Raw genomic sequence first — 20,000 nt, forward strand, 5'->3', positions numbered from 1 at the left:
AATATTCTGTGAAGCCAATTGGACCAGATTACATGTGTCCAGTGGATACGTGTGTGAAATGGACAGCTATGTATGGGGCGAGATTTTTTTTTTTTGGGAATAGATTGCCCTTTTTTAAGGTGATAGTGAGATGTTGGGGAAGGATAGTAGGCATATTTGGGGAGGTAGGTTGGGTGTAATGACAGACAAGACAGACAAGACAGCATACAGGGACAGTATATGACTTATGTGAGGGGTAAACACCTTGGATGGGGAGGGTTGTTTGGAAGTTGGAAGCCCATGAACCCCCAAATGGATACAGTGGGACTGAGGTCCCCACCCATGGACAGTCAACACTGCACCTTCACGGCCCTGAAGTTGACTGTGCTGGGGGCTGGGTAGGAGGGGCAGGCTGACCCTCTAGATGTGCCACGCAGCCCTCAAGCTGGTGCAGCTTATCTCCGAACACCCTGCAGAGCTCACTATGCACCAGAACTCAGAGCTGATGATTTGAGACAGTTTTCTGTTTGTACCCACTCCCAGGGGGCTACGAGCCCCATCCCCTGAGGCGGTTCCACCAAAAGGAGGTACAGGACCAGTAATTGAGGAGGTCCCGGGATGGGATCCAGATGTGCTGGTGCCTGGTGCAAAGGCCAGATGAGGTGAGAGGTGGGTCCACTGGGACCGGCCTTCTCAAACGTGCTATGGTGTTTCAATTTTAAAACATATGTGGGTTATTAATAGTCAACACATTCCAGGATTAGGTATAACAGCATGCACAGATATTCCCATTAACCCAAAACACCAAATATGGAGCAGTTGCATAGCAAACAGAACACATGCATATATGGAACCACAGAGGCCATTACAACAGCATGCAGGTACATTGATGACAGCATGCCACCAATGTGGGAGCATTTCAACATGGCACATGCATAGAAACAAATTTCAGTATTTATCAAACAATAGGACATATGTCCCAACAGTAGATTTAATTGTACACATTCCCATTAAGTTGTGTATGTAGATTATTGTTGCAGATATGGTGGGGGGGGGGGTGTCAATTAACAACTTGCATATCCCTGTATTTCTCAATACTTTCTTAGTCAGTGCTGTACTCTGTACCTTACAGGTATTAATACACTACCCTATGGCCTTAGTTTGGACAATGGCATGTTTGTAGACAGCTATATACGTGAACTGTGTTTTACCTGCAGTATACACCTCTTACCTGGTACACCTGTGGAGGTATTGTTTGTTAACACTAACTGACTGTTTCTATGCATATTCACAGATTCCAGGTTGATGTTATGCACATACCTCTCAATCACTTAATGCACACAGTCTGGGCAAGTCTTGACAACGTGCAGGTGAAACTGGGACATATTTTGACAATTGCCCTTATAAACCTTGGGTGAGTTGCTACAATGTTTGATTTGTCTTCATATACATTTTCTGAATATTTACAGGTCTGACAGTCAGTTATATGTCATTAAATGCTGCCTAAATGTCAGGGATCATCACACTGATTTGCCAGGGGGACAGGGTAACAGGCAGCGGATATGGGCCAATTATCTGGACATTCTGAACAAATCTGTACAGTTGAGGGGTAGGATTCTGCATACAGCTTACTACCACTCCCAGGATTCGAACCATGGCTGTGTCTGCTAAAAATAAAACAGTGTATATCACAGTTGAGTTTCCTGTTTAGATATTGCTGTGTATCTCTTCACTGATTTCTGTCTATAAGTCTCTCATGGTTTTACAATCTGACCTTGTAATTACAGCATTCTTATACAGGGATTCCTAGACAGTTTTATTATGTAGCACAGTGTGGATGACAGCGATGAGTAATATATTGTTATTCAGAGAAACTGCAACACTAACAATGCCATACAATAAACAGTGCCAGTCCAGAAATTCAATCTTTTATTTCCAGGCACAGTTTTCTTATCTGACAGACCTGTGGAGCGAATGTTTGTTAACACTAACTGAATGTTGACACACATATTACCAGATTCCACGTTATTATTATGCACATATGTCTCACTGTTACTGCACACGCTCTGGTCATAGCTTCACAACATGGGGGTAGAGATGGGACATACTTTGCATATTACTCTCATAACATTTTGGTGAGTTGCTAGAGTGACAGGTTTGGTCTTATAGATATATTTCTGAAAGTTATAATGTCTGACAATCAATTGTATGTCATTATTTGCTGTCTAAACTTCTGGGATCATCTCACTGATTTGCCAGGGTGACAGGCAGGAAATGTAAGCCAATTATCTGAACTTTCTGACAAAATTTGTATAGTTGAGGGGTATGATTCTGCATACAGCTTACTACAACTCCCAGGACTCGAACCATGGCTGTGTGTGCTAAAAATGCAACAGTTTACATCTCTGTTGAGTGTGCTATTTGGATTATGTTGTGTATCTTTTTTCTGTTTTCTGTCTAAGTCTCTCTCAGTCATACAATATGACCTTGTGATTACAACAGTCATATACAGACATTCCTACACATTTTATTTATGTAGTACAGTGTGGGCAACAGTGTTTAATACAACAGTACTGTTAAGAGAATGCAATACTACATTACCATAGGATACCAGAGTAAACACAAGCAATCCAGGAGTTAAACCTTTATTGCCAGGCTGTTACCCTTTTATTTACAAACAACCTATATAAGACTCTTCCTGCCATATTGTCTGGTTTATTCAGTATATCCCATACACAATACAGGTTTTATACTGGCAATTAACTTTCTAATACTTTTAGATTTATTTCTTATGACAGTACATTCATGATTATTACTAACCTGCCTCATGATGCAGCCTTTGCAGCCTACAGGCATGGGCTTCCTGATTCACAGCCCGCTTCGATACCACTGTCAAAGACATAAGAGGAATATTTAGCCATACCTATCCATAATATACATGATCTGGTAATTATTAAACAGGTAGTAGAATGAGTACTTACACACTGCTGGGCCATCACCCTGCCTAGCTTCTTGGATCCATTGATCCAAGAGCTCCCTCTTCCTCTGTTTCAGGTCAGCATAGTAATGCCTGACCTTCTCACTAGTTCGTGGGATGCCAGTGGCACTGGTGAGGTCAGGGGGGAGAGATGGTCCCAGGATTCTGCTTTATATTGGGAACTCTGGAACTAGCCCTGCAGCAGTCTCTCTTCATGGTCTTTTACCAGGAGTCCTGCCATGACCTCGGACTCCTGGATTCCCCAGCACTGTGCTCAGAAGCATGATCCTTCTGCAACACCAGCCATAGTGCCTACAGGAGGAAGCTGCAACCAGCTATGAGATGTAGTCACACTTGTGGGATTTAAATAGGACTGATTTCCTGCACTTTGCCATGATTGGATGGTTTTGAAAATGCTAAGCTATGGGCTAACCTGCTTACCTAAAGCTGGCATTGTTTAAAGGGGTATATCAATGGGCAAATTGATTTAGCTGGGCTACACATTGTTTATACCTAGTAAGTATAGGTGTGCAATGCTTAGCGTTGCTTATTTTTAAATTTGCACACTATTTGCTGTTTGGCATTAATTTATCATTCAATACATGTTATATATTTGTTTAGTATCCATGATTCATGTTTATGTACACTGTATGGGGTACTTGTATTTATTGGGGGATTTCACTACTTTATTACAATGATATCTCACATCTGGACTTAATGCATTACTCCAGTTTATATATATATACATATATATATATATATATATATATATATATATATATATATTTGTAGTAGGTTATACAACATAAAACTGTTTATAGATTCCTTTCATATGTAAATTGTGATTTTGCTGTAGTGAGGATATGTTTGGGTATATCTCAGTCTTCTGTAAGGCTGTGATGGCTTACTGGTTAACTGCTGTGACTATAGTGTACAGGGTCATGGGTTCAAGGCCTGTTTATTTTGTTACTAGGCAGAACAGGGGCTGTTGGATACAGAGTGATTAAGGCACTTTTAAGCAGTTGTAAGTGGGTTTGCATGATGGTAAGCAATGCTAACTTCTTGTTAAATATACTTACCGAGAGTTAGCTTCAAAACTGCTTAACCTGTGTGTGCATTGCTTACCCCTGCACAAACAGGATTAAATGCACTTACTACTGCTTAAAAGTGCTTACTCCCGCTTACTCCCTCACTAATTTAGAAAGAAATGAAGCATGGGTCTTGGGAAAGTGGTAGATTTTGACACTCTATACATATCTTACACTATTTGCTATATGGCATGTATTTATCATTCATTACACATTATAACCTTGTTTAGTATCCCTGATTCATGTGTACGTATACTGTATGGGGCACTTGTGTTTATCTGTGGATTTTACCACATTATTACAATGACACCTCACATCTACACTTAATGCAATACTCCAGTTTACAAATATATGTTATTTAGTAGGTTATACAGCAAAAAATGTTCACAAATTGCTTCCAGATGGAAAATGGAATTTACTACAGTGAGGATCGCACAGGGAATGACTGCTTGCAAAGGGAATGATCTGACCACTACACTATTGCAGTACTGCTTCAACTGAATGTGTCTTGCTATTTATCTTCTTGTGCTATTTAAGCTACAGTATGAGTAGCTAAGCAATGGGCAAACCCATGCACCTACGGTTAAATTTAATCTGTTTGATAAAAAAAAAATGCTGGTGTTATTTTCTCTAGGAAGGCACATATTACACTTATTGCTGTGGATTTCTGTGTGCATCTGGACATTTGGCAGACATCCTAGCACGCCCCCCCCCCATACATCTCAACCTCTTCATGCAAAATATCTGGACAAAGCTTGACAAAATGAGGTACAACTAGGAGCATATTTTAAATAATGCTCTTATAAACTTAAGTAATTTCTAGAGTAACAGGATTTGCTTTAATATAACTCTTCTGAAGGATTTGGTGTCTGAAACTCAAATGCATGCCATTATTTAACTACTTCAATCCTGAGATCATCCCCTAATGATTTGCCAGGACAAATGGGGTATAGGCTAAATGTATGAGTGAAAAATCTGGACATTCTGTGAAGAGCTGTACAGTTGGGAGGTATGCAACTGCCTATGAGCATTCTCGCGCATTGTAATTGCCAAATGGCAATTCTTGAGTGCAGGGCCATGTGTATTGTGAGAGCACTGCACTTGTCCATGCTCCATGTCTGTTTAGGAGTAGAGGCAGCGTGCCTTCATTACTATGCATGGCGTGCTGCAGTGCTGCTCTTAAATGGTCATTTTCATGCAGGAATAAGCTATTCCTGCACGGAACCTTACTGAATCCTGGGGGGAATTCCTGGCTTGAATTGAAACCTGAGTTATACGTACCATGTGCCTCTCCAAGGCAAGTTCATCTCTCCAGCTGCTCCTTATGGTCTGCTGCTATTTCTTCTGCAGCTGTACAGTACAAAAAGAAAAGAAATATATATGAAAACATAATCAGTACCTGCACTGGCTGGCTAGATAATGAATACCATATCATAGACAGGTTATGGGTCAGTGTACTTACACAACTGAGGGGTGTTTGTAGTCCTAAGCTCAGCCTCCCATTGGCTTAGGAGGTCCTGCTTATGCTTCTTAAGGTCACTGTAGTGGTGTCAACATTGTTCTTCAGTGCATGGAATGGCAGTTGCACTGGAGGCAGCCTTTGCTAAGCTATTCTAAGCCTCAGCCTTATACAGAGATCCAGTATAATCCATTAATGCCCCTGCACTTTACAAGGACTGCCACAAATATCCTGAATTCCTCAACAACCTATCTCTGTGCTCTAAAGTTAGCACTATTCTCTCCCTCGCCAGCTATGTCTGTAAAGGTCCATCTAACAAAATACATTTGAATCGGTGCCCAGTTGAGACCTCACAGGTAACTGGTTGTGCGCAAAGATGCACAGCCTTGCCATCTATATTTGCATAATTGAAAGTCGATGTACTCTTTGACAGTCACGTTGGTACTTCTTACATCATATAGCAGTAAAGGTATGAATCATGGCATTGAGATTTGCCGTGTGTGATGCTCACCCTTTTGACACAAGTTCCAATATTTAACAATGGAATACTTAATGGCATAGCTTTTAACCGTTACCGTTTGAAAGGCTAAAGAGGATGAATTGTAACCTAGTGTGATGTTGGAGCTTCCACAATGTTAAAATGTTGTAACAGCTGGCAATCAAACTCTGGGATAAGCATGCAAACATTGAAACGTCACTTACGAATTGACATTGTCATAGGTGAACTACTATTCAAGTACAGAAATAAGAATTGTACTAATCTGGGAATGAAGAGAAATACACTTCAAAGAGACCTGTTTGTGTGTGATTTTAGTTAAATCTGAGAACGCATTCCTACGTAAAAGTCAGTAGTTCTGTTTCTAAATATACTTCAGATGGATTCAGTTATATGAACTGAGTAATACAACTTGAGGTATGTCACAGACACACGTGCTTCACGAGATGTTACTGTCCTAAGCAAATACTTGTAACACGTGATGAGTCATGATGACTATAACAAGTATTGTGCCCATAATACATATATATGCAAGTGAATTTTATATTAAATATCACTGTCAAGCTTAGGAATTTGGACACACATTAGCTTGACGTTATATGTGAAACTGTAAAGATATATGAAAAATAGAAAAGATTACTTATGCAAGCATTAATACATTGCTTGCAAGAAACATGTTTAATATTATTTTTCTTCAGTGTTATAGTCCTAGTAAAAATGTTTTGAGAAATGGAATTCCTAAACACTTTGAAAAAGATTATCTAGATTCAAACCCTTAAGTAGGGATGCTGTTTATCTAAACTCACTGTACTTGCATATTGTGCCACAAAGATGGATATGTGAGAGGTGGAATTTCTCAGCTCAGGACTGTCCAAAGTGCTGACAAAAGTTCACTGTTGCCAGGTGTGTTTGTGGTACATAAAACAGCCTAAACTAAATGTTTCAGTTTTTTCCTTAGGTAGGGAACTATGTTTGTTTGTTGTCAAATAGAGAGGAAATGCAAATTAAAATGACAAGATAAATAAATACATACTGTGAATAATTGTGATCTCTAAACAAGATTCAAACAGTGCTTCATTTGCCTTACTTTCTCAAATCACAGTTACATCTCGTCCTATAGGGATAGTTATGAGATAGTTATGTAATAGGTATGGTCCAGAGTGATGAAGAAAGTGCATTACTGCCAGGTGTGTTTGTGCTACATAAGACATGTTAAACTTAAAATGTTCACCTCTTTCCATAGGTAGTGAACTGTGTTTGAGAGTTGCCAAGCAGAGAGCAAATGCAAATTAAAATGAAAAACAGTTGCATACAGTCACTAATTTCAATGTGATCTCGAAACAGGATTTGAACTATGCATCATGTGCCTTTCACTTCACTTCAGTTATACCTTGTACCATGGATGTGGGCATCTGTCTGGTGTATTCTCTGCAGTATGTACTATCCATGGTGCAGAGGGCTGTGCAATGTCAGTAGACGTAGTTACACTATATAAGGCAGTCTAAAGTACATTTTGTTCCTTAGGCAGTGAACGATTTTTGTGCTGCTGAGCAGAGAGCAAATGGAAGAGGCATTAAAAGAAAATAAGGACAGAAAAACGCTGGCAGTAATTGAAATGCAATTAATGGGAGTATGTAGCAATGAGTTGAGCAAGAAGTGCATTCAAGTGACGCATTCATCCTTCTCACATCTCATTGCAACATCTGAAATTTACTTTGTGGAACACATTATCAGACTTGTAGTTAATGATAGATAATGTGAAAGTGAACACACATCTCATGTGTTGTTAACAATACTGACAATATTTTATTTTTAAACAACAACACAATGGTATCACAACTTGTGATTAAATACGTATTCAGACCACCCTCTGTAAAATCATTATTTAAGTAGATTTGAACCATGCATCAGATGCCCTTTTTCCTCTAAACTCATTTTGCTTACACCTTGTGTAGCAGAGAAAGTTACCTGACAGTTTTATTTTCTTCACTGAGTACTATCCAGAGTGCGGACGGCCACTCAGTGCTGCCGGGCTGGTTAGCACTACATACGGCAGCCTAAATTAAAATTTTCATTTTTTTCTTTAACCCATGAAAGAAAATTTATTTCATGCTGCCAAGTGGTATTCATCTGCCAAAGGCAATATTTATCAGAAGCATTCAAATAACTTTTGTTGGAATAACAGCTCGAAGTTACATGAAATGAGCAGCACTGCTACTGCATTACACTGATACATTCAGCCTTCTCACATCTTCTTGTTATGTCAGTACTATCATGTATGTCTCACAATATCAGGCCTTTGTGTAATGCCATGGGAATGGAGAAGGACATAGGGAACACAAAAAAAAATGCTTTCATTGCTCACAAAGCACACACAATTAATAATGGCATAATTTCTAATCACTTATTTGTCTATCATTGTTAGTCAGTACCAATCTTACATGAGTTTTCCACATCAGCACATTCATACACCATAACTAGTGGCAAGATTTTGTTCGACCTCCCTCAGTAAAATAATCTGCGTTACATGTTTCAAACTCTTATCACCTGTACTGTTTCTCTAAGCTCAATTCATTACACATTATGACATATAGAGAGGAGTGTGACAACTTGAATTTCTTCAATTAGTACTGTACAGAGTGACGAGGAAAGTGCAACAATGTTGGTCTTAATTTTGCTATTGATGGCAGTCCAAATAAAATTTGTCAGGTTTTTATGCTGGGCAGTGAACTGCCATTCACTGCTACTACTGACCAGTTCTTGTTCTGAGAGCAAGAACCATGCAGGAATTCTATGCAGTACCATATTTCTCTGAAGTGTTGGGGGGGGGGGCATAGATTTCTCACACACACACAAAAGTAAAAGCCCCAGCTGAGGAAAAGGGAAGGAGGTGTATTAACAGAAAAGGTTTCCACTCTATAAACTGCTCAAAGTGCTGAGCAATCACTAATTACTTATCAGTAGGACTGCATTACTGAGAATGCTACTACAAATACAATGATGGTCACAAACTATAAAATAATCATTTGAACTTGATCAGGAAGAACGTAAAATAAATAAGCACAATAATTTTGATTAAAACAAGCATCTGACTATACAAGAATTAACTATCCATTTTGTGAATCAGACATAAGCCAGGTTAGGTCACAAAGAAATGTGCAAAGGTAAGGGTATAGTCATCATCACATTTACAGGGTAAGGGTTAGGGTTAAAGGAGGGCATGCCTGATACCAAAGAAGTATGAGTGTATGTGTGTGTGTGTGTGTGTGTGTGTGTGTGTGTGTGTGTGTGTGTGTGTGTGAAATCAGATTAATAGCAAGTATCCATTGTCAGGGCCAGGCAACAGATGTAAATCATTCAATAGTAATGTTTATATACATGTATGTGTAAGGTGGTATGCCATAAACAGTTTTACCATGTATGGTTCTGCAGTAATCCAATCAAAGCACTTGTGGTAGCACTACACCCTGGCATCCTGGTCAGGTGAGAGCCATGCATATCAAAGGATTTGGTTCACTTTTGCTGCCCCCGACCAAAAGAACTACTTCTGCCAGGAGATGCATTGCTAGTTCCATGACTCTGGCTAAAGTTGTGGTACTACCTGAATGTGAATGATGTCTGCTGGAAGAACTCTCATCATGACTGCTTCCATGACCATAATCACATGGTCTAGCATGTCTGGACACCTCTATCACAGATGGAGCAATAGAAGTAGTGTCACTACAAGAATGTGAACTTGTACCACCACATTGGTTAACACCTGACAATTTAGGGGCTCTCTCGCCACTTGGATGTCACTTGTCTGGTCTGAGGAGTCACCTACAAAGTTCAAGTAGTCTTGTATGCCAGAATGCACAACATTCAGTACTCTCACTATCTCTTCAGGGGCTTTGGTGGAATATACCTGTGCCTTCATGACAGTCCTACACATACTTTGGGTGGCACATGTTGACAAAACCATATCAGGGGGATGGTGGAAAACATGCCCCTTCCGAGTTCCTCTACTGACATCCCTGTATGGTACTTCAGCCTCATGATGGTTAGGGGGAGACTGCCATCTCTGCAAACAGATAACTACACTATCCTTATCAACTGTTTCACACTCGACCACTCCTATCGCAGATGGTTCTGTATTATGGGTACATGTAGGCATACTGACTGTGTTCAGACTCTAGGCCGGTGATGTAGGAGGCACAATCTCAGTATCAGACTTACCCTCTGTAATGCCAGACAATGTCTCTTCATTACTGGCATCACCATCAGAGGCTACTGATACTCCAACATCAGGTGTTAGGAGCTTCACTGTGCTGGTGACAGTTTCACCAGTAATTTAAGCAATAAGACGCAGCAAAAAGAAAATGCAAGAACAACTGATGAGGCTTATACTATGCAACCCTAAGTTAAACAATTAGATACAAATTCGATAAATTAGCATAAGTAAAAAAAATGTATGCCCATACCATTTGCAGTTGGTCATAGACCCACAATACTGGATGTGATTAGACAGACAAAATGGAGGTGGAAACATGGATGATAAGCATTAAAATGAAGATAACGCATGAAAATCAAACCTCAGATAGTTATAAATCTAAATGACGATCTAATAGACTATTTCACAGATGGAATGGAACATCTCATGTGTCGCTTGTCATTCATGCAGTGTCACCTAGCTTGTGATCTCAGGTAGTCAGTTCAAACTAAAACATGAAACCATACAGTGAGATGTGTCAGAGTCTGTGAATGTAGCTGTAAGTAGGAAGGCCATTATCCACACATCTGATGGGTAAATGTATAGCCAGGCAGGACTATTTCACTACTTTCTTTCCATTTTAGATGCTAAAGCTATTTGTAGAGATGTTAAGGCGTGCACGCTACCACATCCAAACCTACCTTTTCTGCCAAGTGAATAATATGTAATGTGTGCTTAAAGATATTTATTAACATATAATCAGAATGCTAGCACAGTTAAACAAACAATGAGTAAATATTGGCATATTTTAGGTGATATTCCTGATCTGAATATCGTTATTTCTCAATGACCTAGTTTTGGATATATAAGAAACATTAATTTAAAGCATTACTTTGTTATAAGGAACAACCATGGAGTATATTGCTGGTCAGAACAGCTAAAAAAAGGTACATGCAAATGTGAGAGATTTGTCTGCTGTAAATATTTCTATACAGATAAAACATTCATTCATCCCATTAGTGGAAAAGAACTTGAACTTAGAGCATACAGTAACCGTGACACTAATAACCTAGTTTATTTAGCTATTTGTGGTCAATGCAATTCATATTATGTATGAAAAATTCATCAAAAATTAAAGGAATAATTAGACAGTCACATTTCAGAAATAAACAGGCAAGTCATAACTAATGTGCTGTACAAACATAAAGTGGAGAAAGGCACTCATCAAGAATTTAAGTGTTTAATTGCAAGCATGTTACATGAGTCATCAAGAGGTGGTAATATTGTGCATAATACAGAGATGGAAGAATACCATTGGATTCTTCCATTGAAAGCACATATTTATCTGGGTTTAAATGGAATTGTGACTTTAAAACCTCTTTTAAGAGAAACGTAGAAACATGTTTACATTGTTAATTGTTTGATTGATGATGTCATGTGATCTGTTCCATTTTATTATATAAACTGTGTTTTAGAGTTTTGTATACCTGAGGTAGCCTTTCTGATTGAAAGTTTTTAACTTGGGTTTGAGATGCTTGCTGTTCATTTACTACACTCCAGTACTTTGTTTTATTGTATTTCTTTCCATTTTAGCATAGAAAACTGTTTTGTTAAACACTAATGTTTGTTGAAATGTGTTTTATCTTAGCCCTGTAGTAAGCCTTCTCCTGTGGCATCAAGAAGTGATACAATGTTCTGTAGCTTGTGGTCTTAGCAAGGTATGTGTGTGAATCTGGCATTCTCTAAGTATTCTGCACTTGTTTGCTTCTACAGTCACAGGGATGACTGGATTATGCAATGCATGTGGTTGGATACATCTACCATCAAACTACAACACTCTTTTGATCAATTTAGAGCCACCTACACCTATATGCCTTGCAGAACAATACTGGTGCCATGCCTTCAAATATACCTTGTCTCTCTCACATTTGTGGTAAGGCATCGCCTGTGGTGCATGCAGTTGATACAATAACTTGTAGCATGAGTAGTTTGATGGGAAGCTGTTCAAAACCCACAGTGGCTGAGTAGTATGAGTGTGTGTAATAATACTGCTAGGGATGAATTACATCTACCACAGTTGTAATGTATGTATTCTTCATGATATGTTAGGTATGCCTCTTTCTGTGGCATCATGGTTAATACACATCTCCCTGAAGTCTGACCTCATGCATGTGTTTGAGTCTAGCAAGTTGTAAATGCTGAGTATGTTAGAGAATACTCACAGAAATTATGTAGCTCCTCAAAAATGCTGATCTGTATTACATGACGTAATTCCAACATTTATATATTAATTTTATTATCTTGTTATCAATATAGGGCTTTAAAGAAAATGATGCCTTATTCATCATTTTCTGATGTGTGCCATGCTGCAAATTCATCACAAAATCTCAACAGGCCTATGATATGATACTTTCTTGTGATTTTGTGTTAGGTAGTTGATGTTATTGTAGTTTTTGCTGTACGTCCTTATGAGCATGCCCAATAGGGATGTATTAAATATGAGCACTTTAACAAAAACTCATGTTTTGAGACAATCGTGCATTTTTTTTGTCAAAAACATATTTAATTAGGCTTGGGTAGGTTGGCTTTGCCAACATCTGCTCCATTCAGTTATTGACGTATGTGCGGGGATAGCAACACTTGTCAATGCCAGTGCACAGTTGGTGTATGTGCAATGTAAATCTTCAACAGGTCACTTAGTAATACAGATTAATGTTTCACCTGGGTGTCATTTATGTTACCATACTGTCATACTGGTGTTACTCGTGTATTTAACAAGGCTCACTGTAGGGCTTGATGTTGGGTGCAACATGGTGCTATACTGCATTCACATGTTTACTTTAATAGACTTGTTTATTTCAACATATATGGTGTGGCAGTTGCAGCAGGACGGAGACGTGTTGTGTGATATTTTATACTCCGATAAATGCATCATTCTCAATTGTACCCTGACATTTGATATATTTTTCTTGTAGCTGGTGCCATTATAAAATACTGTTAGTATGAAATTTTGTTTGGCCTATGTCTTACTTGGGCTACCTATCCATTTGTCTTATACACATGCATACATCCTATGTATAGATGTATATATATATATATATATATATATATATATATATATATATATATATATATATATATATATATATATATATATATATATATATGGGTCTACTTCTTTTGACCTAACTTTCATTTGCCCGACACTCATTTTCCCGACCCCATTTGACTGAAAATTCATTTGCCCGACACTTCATTTGCCCGACACTTCATTTGACCGACAAGAATTATTAGCAAAAAAAGGGAATATGCCCCCTTCCCCACTGTAGTGTGACCCTGGAGTTAGAATATATAGTTAGGGGGGGTGTGGGGGGCTGGAGGGTGTGGGGGGCAAAGCCCCCCACTTCATTTCATATAATATTGTTAACTTTTGATGTAATATTGCTTAGTCAAAGAAAAGTAAGTGGGGGGCTTCGCCCCCCCACACCCCCCTATCTATATATTCTATCTCCAGGGTTGCACTACAGTGGGGAAGGGGGCATATTCCATTTTCTTGCTAATAATACTTGTCGGTCAAATGAAGTGTCGGGCAAATGAATTGTCGGGCAAATGAACTTTCAGTCAGTTGGTCTCGGGCAAATGGGTATCGGGCAAATGGGAGTTAGGTCAAAAGAAGTAGACCCATATATATATATATATATATATATATATATATATATATATATATATATATATATATATATATATATATATATATATACACTGACATTCCTACACATACAACACAGCTGTCAAGAGACTGAGTACACATGACTGTTAGTATATGTCACATGACCATACCTCTCATTTTGCAAGTATATACATCTCACATTTGCTATAGTTTGGAACCTATAAGTATGGATAGCAGAACATTATTATGTTGTTATGCTGGTTAACGTCACAGTTCTGTGTAGGTGCCATGCCCTGGTTGCACTATATGAATACACACATGCATTTATGAACAGTCACACATTCTAGAATTCACAACATGAAGGTTGCTGCCACAAATGATGTTTTCCTGAACTAATACTATTGTTGGAATGATTGCATATGTTTCTGTAATTCTTCTCTGTACTTTCACATTGTTACATGCATGTACACTGCCATTACAGCCTCACTATTGTTTTATTCATGCAGATAAGTTAATTAAAGGATTAGAATTATTTAATCTGTATGCATGTTCTAAAATCAGTCACATGTATGTATATTATTTCCTTTGATTACTCACGCAGTATACATCATAGCGGCAGAGTAGGTCCGTACATCTGCAACATGGGAATAGTTGGCCATTCTCAGTATATTCATGTGAGTACATTTTCCTTAGCATGTCTTAAAACCTGTATGATGAAACTCATGCAGTATATTTTGTAACTGTTTAAATTATTGTCTGATGTACATTCCTTTAGAATACATGCTTTGCTAAGGCAACTTTAACTTTAAAAAAGCCTTTCTGTGGTTACAAGTGTCAAAAATGACAATAGATAGTCCATTTCAGAAGTGCATAGGGCAACAGCTTGAGAGGTGAGTCCAACTGTTTTACATGATAGGTAGGTGTTGCAGCCAACAGCATAATGTTTGTTACAGCATATAACTTACTGGATACACATCTGATGTGCACTACCTGCCATATATATAATATCCCCCAATGTATCTGCTTTCCTTGTCGACTGTCACCTCACCTCTCCAATGTGAATTAATTTTACATGTATCACATTTACTCTATTTTCTACACTGTAGCTATGTCCCTCTCACATCCTTTTGTCGAAATTTACTTTTCATTATGTAGATATGTCCCTAAGTGGACAGAACTACATATATAGTAATGAATAATGTTTATTTAGTGCTGTTTGCACTGTAGTCTACTTATCTATCTATCTATCTATCTATCTATCTATCTATCTATCTATCTATCTATCTATATACATACATTTACACATACATACATACATACATACATGCACACATACACACATACATACATGCATACATACATGCATACATGCATACACACATACATACATACACACATACGTACATGCATGCACACATGCATACACACATACATACATATATAAATACACAAACATACATACATGCACACATAAATACACACATACACACACATACATACATACATACATACATACATACATACATACATACACACTCTTGTCAAGCTGTCTATGCCTCTTAATTATGCACTTTAAGTTAGTCTAGCCTTATATTGTGCCATCAGCCTGTGTTTGCTTACTGGAGTTGAGTGTATTTTCAACCTGCTGTTTCTAACTTGTGCTCTAGCCTCTCTGTACCTCAATGTGGTCATTGGCAGGTGTTTTGGCCACAAACAGGTGCTGCCTAACATTTAAGTTTGCTTAAGCAGCTTGCATATTCTATGAGCACTAGTATTTGTTGCACTAACAGAAATGAAATGTGTATGCTTAGTGCAATGTGTACACACATGTTAATGGATCCCTGGGTTTGAGTAGATAATCAGTGAAAGAGATATGTAAAAAAGGTTTAGTTGTGGCTTTCTTAGATTTCTCCAAGACATCTGATATGATTTGGCATAAAAGATTAGCAGACACATTGTAGAAAGATAGGGTAGTGATACACAAAGGCCTCACAAATGAATGGGTGTTTACTCATTGGGGTAATACAAAAATTATAATTAGGCACTCCCATTTTCATTGTAGTCATGTTATATCGGAGATGTTACTGAAGAAAATGTATGCCTTTCTGTGTATGATTGAATTATATGCAACATAGCTGCTTCTCAAGATGCAAAAAAAATGAAAAGGGAGAATGTTGGGAAAATGGCATGAATTGTATTTATTTAATGAAAACATGAAAAATAATGCATCTGGTAAGCCATAGCTTAGGAATACACAGCTTAGAGTGTGCAATGTTTTATTTTTATTTTACAATCTAATACTGCAAGTATTAAAAGCTTGACATCAACAAAAGCTTAAGAAGATCTAGGCTTACTTAGTCTTATCAGATGAATAAACTATAAATAAGCCACATAATAAAGTAGTGAGGCACTCAGATACTGGAATGCTTAGAATAAAATTCCATAAGAAGATAATAAGAAGTTGTTGCCCTCTACAGTGCAAGTTGTTAACACATAAGCAAGAGAGATAGATGAAGTTCTACATGCCTCATCCTTATAAAGAAATAGAATGATGCAGTTCTTAGATGTGTAACAAAATGGGGCATTGTCCTTACCAGCTCCCGTACACATGACTGAGATGAATTGCTTGAGCGTTAATAGCACCCAGAAAAAAAGAAGATGAACATCACAATGCCAAACACTGTTTCCCATCAGAAGTCACTATCAGTGTGATTTCTAAGTGTGTACTGACAATGACTCAGTTGTTTAGGGAGATTTCTCCCACACAGCCATGGATTTGGTACACATATAATTTATGTAGTGTGGGAAGCTTGCTTTCCTCTTCAGGGGTTTCAGAAAGGCTTGCCTCCTGCAAAAAAAATGCTTAACATTTATTTTTTCACCCTTTTTTGTTTTACTGTGTTTTGGACATTTCTTTTTCATCCCTTTAGCTCATCATCTTCTAAGGCATCTGTCTATGTTTCATAGCAGGTGTCCTTACCAAAAGCTGTGCAAAAAGAAAAAAATAGGAAAGCTTAGAAAGTGAATTCTTTATGAAGGAAAGCAAAAACAGGATAAGATGCAAGCATTTAAGCACCTCAGATGAATTCACTTTGTCCAAGTGAGTACAATATTTGAAAAAGAGATGTGGAACTATAAAAGGAGGCAATTCAATGATTCAACATTTAGACACAAGCATGTTTTTCTTTTATGTTTCTACACAGAAACAGGGTGATAGTTACAGAATTAGCATTGAGACTACATGGTCAGAAACAGCGAAGTTACTAATAAATGTTTCCATCAGACAATTGGCATTTATTATGATGAATAGGAAAAATAACTTTTAGTAATGTCTGCAACAAAACTAATATGGTCCAATGCAGGAGAATAGGTAGGCCAGGCTGCCTTTGTCCGCACTCAGAATCAGTTTTGCTATGTTAATAATAGCATGACAGATTTCTTTAATAGTAAAATATTTTAAAATGTTTTCTGTGCTCAAAACTGGTAGAGTGTGAACCTCAGAAAGGTTGGGGTAAAAAAAATGTATGACAATGAGAAATGAAAACACCATGCAAACATAAAATAACGTTCTTCCACAATTTTATAAATGCCAGCAAGACATAATTTCTCAGAATTCAGAGTTACTGGAAGGTTATTTTTTGTATTGTCTTTGTTATACAATGCTGTTGACAAACTTGTTCCTGCTTATCCATAGCTTACCTTCATAAGTTATGCATTTGTTATATGCTTCATGGAAGTATCTTTCATCTGCCTAGCTACACTTTTTTATTTATTGACAGTAGCATAATTTGCACAGATGCTTGGAGAAGAAAAACATAATTCTTAGTCAAACAGTCATTCTGCTCTGTGGAATAAAAAATTACATAAAAGGCCTCTCACAGAACTCTGTGATTTATGGAGTTCATACCTTGGAGCCTGAGGGTTCATGTCAGCTTTAACATGACTTAACGGAACTGTCTTAATCTGCAGATGAATTTTCTATACAGCCCCTAAGGAAGAAGCTTGTTGATTTTGGCACTGTTTACCATTCTTCCAAACAAATTCAACATTTTCCAGACCGGCTGGCTCTTAAAGTCACTTGAGAGCAGGAAGAAAATCTGCCTGAGGCTACGTAAGTCTGTGTGTGTGTGTGTGCGTGTGTGTGTGTGTGTGTGTGTGTGTGTGTGGATGTGTGAGTTCTGGAGAAAGTTTTTTATGTTCTACACAATTGTTTTTGGATAATCCAAAGGTTAGATGTTGCTGTCAGTCAAAAGAATAAGTCATATTTCTGTATATTGTAATGTTTAAAATAATGAATGATCTCTATAACAAAAGATACATTTTCTACCTAGATTTAATAATTCTGTATACGATGAAATGATATGCTGATGTTCAGTGGGAACACATTCTGAAAAAAAGTATGTTTATGTGTATATGTATATATATATATATATATATATATATATATATATATATATATATATATATATATACATACACACACACACACATACACACATAAATAAACAGACACAGATAAAGGTATACACATGCTCTCTCACACATACACACACACACACACACACACACACACACACACACACACACACACACACACACACACACATACACACAAGCACACATTTTACCTGTGTTTTCTGTCTGCATCTATCTGTTTTGTATCATTTGATTACAGATCTAATAATGTTAGTCCTTTACAAAATTTTAGGTGGACTGATTTTCTTCATCTGCTGAAGGGGCATTTCTTATTTTCATTTGCATATTTTACTAGTAGTTCAGTAGTGCAGAAAGTTCCACTGTTTGAGTCTGGATGCAATCACATTTATTTGCTTGTCTGCTAGTTTATTTGTTCTTTTTTAAAGCAGCTAAACACAAAAGGTGCAAGCTTCTTTTCAGGGCCTACATGAGAGCCATTTCCATTTCAGTGATCCAAGAATCAAACTCTGGTCTAGAGAATGAAGCACATTATCAACTTATAGTCTTGTACCCTGTTCTAAAATGCCGTTTCTACTGAAGATGCCAGTACCAGTGTAGTCAAATATGTTAAAATCACAATAGGATTGTGTCTTCCTCCTTAAAATTCACAGTGATACACTCTTTTTGAAAACAAGATAAAATAAATTTATTTTAAAGCACTTGTTTATTCTTTGCAAATTGCATAAGCCATATATTGCTGAAAGGTTTCATCTGGAAATATGCAATACTAGATAAATTGCTCAGTCACATTTGCAATATATGGCCAAAATGAGCCTGACAGGTACTCAAAGAATTTGTTTCATTCACAAATAATTACTGAAACATCTTGATGTCATATCAGCAAGTGTGGTAATTATTTCATGATCACATCGTCTTTCAAACAGGAACAGAAACAGTGTAGTGCAGTGTTTGAATTTTGCTGTAGTAGAAGCTGAGACTTTGGCCACATAGGAAAGTTAATGAAAGAATGAGGTGTGATAAAATGCCTATATTGTTTGGTTAAGACAGAAAGATATTCGTTCTTTGTTGAGCTGATAAGAATAGACGTATTATGTATTAACACACTAATCCAAAAGGGAAGAGTATAACAGTCAAGTGATGAAAAACAAAGATGGAAATTCCAAGACTGTACCGTCTGTGAAATCTGACTACACTTGGGACATCAATTCAGAGAAACTAAGTTAAAAATTAATTCCAAGTTAAGACATCTAAGCTTCAGCGATTTGCTGACAAAATAATAAAGTACATGTCTGAAATAGTCAGACAAATGTCTATATGCACATATTAGAGTTTGACTGCCTTAAATGAAGTCTGAAGCTATAAGACATGTTTTATATACTTTTATATACTAAATTAAGATTTATTCACAATGTTTAAAAGAGATTATATGCAAACTGTGAATTTATTCATTCATTCATTCATTCATTCATTCATTTATTTATTTATTTGACATTTGTTGAGCGGGATAGTATGACTGAACTATTGCCCTTTTTCAGCGGAGGCCTGGGGAGAAAAGCTCCACAGTACAATATAAGTGACTATTATATAACACATGTAAAATAATAGAAAATTCAAAAAAAGAATAAGCAGCAGCTGTTGCAATGCACGTAAGAGAAAACAGTTGCAGAGACATCAGTACAATGTAATAAGTATAAAATCTGGAAAC

This window comes from Protopterus annectens, chromosome 3.part0 (assembly GCF_019279795.1).
Source record: "Protopterus annectens isolate FY-2018-M chromosome 3.part0, PAN1.0, whole genome shotgun sequence".
NCBI classification, from domain to species: Eukaryota; Metazoa; Chordata; order Ceratodontiformes; family Protopteridae; genus Protopterus; species Protopterus annectens.